This window comes from Malaclemys terrapin, chromosome 12 (genome assembly GCF_027887155.1).
Source record: "Malaclemys terrapin pileata isolate rMalTer1 chromosome 12, rMalTer1.hap1, whole genome shotgun sequence".
NCBI lineage: Eukaryota > Metazoa > Chordata > Testudines > Emydidae > Malaclemys > Malaclemys terrapin.
Window position 1 is genome coordinate 34525790 of NC_071516.1, and position 3406 is coordinate 34529195.

At 39.5% G+C, this 3406-nt stretch overlaps 1 pseudogene; it reads right to left on the reverse strand.

Moving 5' to 3' along the window:
- Nucleotides 1–430: 430 nt before the first annotated feature.
- Nucleotides 431–1356, reverse strand: LOC128847008 (olfactory receptor 6F1-like; annotated as a pseudogene).
- Nucleotides 1357–3406: the final 2050 nt, after the last annotated feature.

The window sequence follows — 3406 nt, forward strand, 5'->3', positions numbered from 1 at the left end:
TCCTAGCTCCCGATGGCGTAGTGAGATGGTGTGGCCTCCCTTCGACCTGGGGGGGCGGGGGGATGACCACCACCCGACTACACGTCCCCTTTCCGTCATTCCAGCAGTGTAAAGAGGTCTTCAAGAGCTTGAAAAATTAGTGTTATACCCACTTTAAGGCCCATTTACACTGCCAAAAGGGTCCAGAGTTGCTTTATTGTGAATGAGAAGCAGGCCCATGTAATATAGTTTCCAAACACTGGGTCAAATTCTGTATTATTATTATTATTATTATTATTATTATTATTATTATTATTATTGTTATTATTATTATTAGTTTATTTGGATAACCAGATAAATGTATTTAATAGTGGTATGTTTTGATGTTTCACTTGATTTTTCCCTTGCTGCCTGCCTAAATTAATGATATCCAGGTCATTGAACAATCATGTCATGTCCTACTGAAAGACTTTATCATGACTTCTTTGACATCTTTGTTTCTTAGAGTGTAAATGAAAGGGTTAAGCAATGGTGTCACAATAGTATTGAAGACAGAGACCATTTTGTTCATGTCCAGTGAGTTCTGTTTAGAAGGCTTGACGTACAGAAAGATGGAGCAGCTGTACAACATAACCACAATGGTGAGATGGGCAGAGCAAGTGGAAAAGGCCTTTTCCCGGCCTTGGGCAGATGGGATTCTCACAATGGTGGAGATAATGTGAATGTAGGAGCCAAGGGTGACTGCACAGGACCCCAGAACGACAATAAGGAAAGAGCAATATACACCATTTCAACCAGGTGTGTGTCTGTGCAGGAGAGCGCTATCCAAGAATCTATGTCACAGAAGAAATGGTTGATGACTGTAGGGCCACAGAAGGACAACCTGGTGATCAGAAACATCGGCACAGAAAGAGTCAGGAAACCACCTACCCATGAGCCAAGGGCCAACTGAGTGGACAAGGTGCTGTTCATGATGGAGTGATAGCGCAATGGGTGGCATATGGCCAAATAGCGATCATAGGCCATGACTGCCAGGAGTAGAAATTCAGTGCAGCCTAGGGAGAAAACAAAGTACATCTGCAGGAGGCAACTGGGGAAGGAGATAGTTTTGCTTTGTGACATGAGATTGGCAAGAATTTGGGGAATGTAGGCTGTGGTGACCCAGATCTCCAGGAAGGAGAGATTGCAGAAGAAGTAGTACATAGGGGTGTGGAAGCAACGGTGGATCCACACTAAGGATATGATGGTGGTGTTTCCTGTGAATGTCAGGAGGTATATTAACAAGAATATCATGAAGAGTGAGATCTGCAAATACCGAGAGCCAGGGAACCCAAGCAGAATAAATTCCTTCACATTGGTTTGATTTCCCTTCACCATTGGGGCCAGGTTTTGTACCTGCCAAAATACATGAAACTGTAAAGGGAAGACAAAGAAATAATAGGTGATATTGTTAGAGCCATATCATTGTTGATAGACAATGAAGTGAGCAGTCACATATATATCTGGATGCTGAACAGAACTTGTATGGTGTAGTGCACATGTATAAAATCATAGAAGATTAGGGTTGGAAGAGACCTCAGGAGGTCATCTAGTCCAACCCCCTGCTCAAAGCTCTCAATGGGAGCCCAGAGCCCTCAGCATATTGTCGGCTCAGAGCATTAGACGGAGATGAGCATCCATTCCACTCCCAGACCTGGAAACAGAACCCTGATTCCCTGTTCCTTCGTCTGAGCTATTAGAACACACTCCTCACCCAGAGCCTGAAACCACACCCAAGAGTCCTATATTTCATATATTTTCAAAAAAGACTACTGATTTGGGGTGCCTCTGTTTTGGGATGTCTGCTTTGAGACATCTTAAAGGGGCCTGCCGCTAGTGTGCAACTTGGTCCCCAACCCTAACACCGAAAAGGACAATCTGCTGTTGCTGTTCATGATACCCTCATATTTGACTTATGCCTCCTTTGACCAATTGTAACTGTGATGGTACCACAGATTGACAGATTCCATTCACCTCTAACTTCAGTCATAGTTTATATTAATAAATAGTTCATGAAGGATTAGTAATTGATGTTTTCATAAATGCTTAAGGCAATTTGTACTGAGTTCTCTGGTCAAAATATGTTGCTTATAAATCTGATTTACAGCCATTTGTAAAACTTTATATTGATGTGCTTATAACCATCTGGGACATATAATGCTCATGTCTCTAACATACTATTATTATTGTTATTATTATTATTATTACTACTACTACTACTATTATTTGGTCTATGCAATCCGGTCAAGCCAAGCCAGAGCGTTCTTATTAACAATGTTCAAGGCATGAAGACCTCCAGGAAATTGAGTCATTTTGCAGTCCTCAACAATATGAGTCATGGTTTGTGGCTGCCTACAATGACATAATGCACTGTCTCTAAAACGCTACTGAAATTCCGCTGCAGTATCAATTCCATGTCTGGTATGAAATCGCTTCAGAAGGCTCCATTGTCTTTGTGGTAAATCAAACCCTGGTTGACATTGAGTGTGGTCTGAGACAAGATAATTGTTTGTCACTTTCTCTGTGGACCATGAAGCTTGCCACACGTCCTCTTTCATAAATCCCTCACCCAGAAAATGTATTCACAATGGGCAACGTGAGGGCAGATGACCATGTGGTAGACGAAACAAGTATTTAATTAACGGTATATGTGGTATAACATATATATAATCTATTAATCATTTATAGGAAGGCTGGACAGAATTTTTTAAATAATTTCAGCACATAATATCAATGTTTATTTTTAAGCATTTTTTCCTAATTTTAGCTATTTAAATTTTCACACTTGTGCCAAATTATGAGAAGGGGTACAGACAATGGGTGGGTCAGACAATAATTATTTAATGCCTGTAAATGTTGAGTTTCACATATTTAAAGCTTTATGACCCTTAAAACACAAACTGTCAACATCACATGTCAAAATACACAAAGTAAATAGTGTTAATCAAATTCTAATAAGTTCTCAGGCAGCATTTTCTTGACTTTGCCTACCTATAAATTTAGATGATTATCAATGGAAATATTTTATCGGTTTGTGTGTGTAAGGTAAAATTGACGTTTATTCACATTTAGCAATAAAAATCTAATCCTGCGAAGCCGATTTATAAAGCATTTATAAATGGTACCCTAATATAAAGTTTGACCCCATTTTCTTCAGTTTAATGACCCTTCTGCAAACTTCACTGTCTTCAGGATATTTTCACGAACGTAACTGATGTAAACTTAGTAAATAATTATGTTGATGATACAGAAGATGGAAGGGAATCCATGTCCTCCTTTCTGAGCTGTACTGACTGCAGAACTACTTCTTTTCTTTTCGGCAATTTTTTTCTCTCTCTAAAATGATCAGATCTGATTCAGAGTAAACAGTGGGGAAGATGGTTTTATT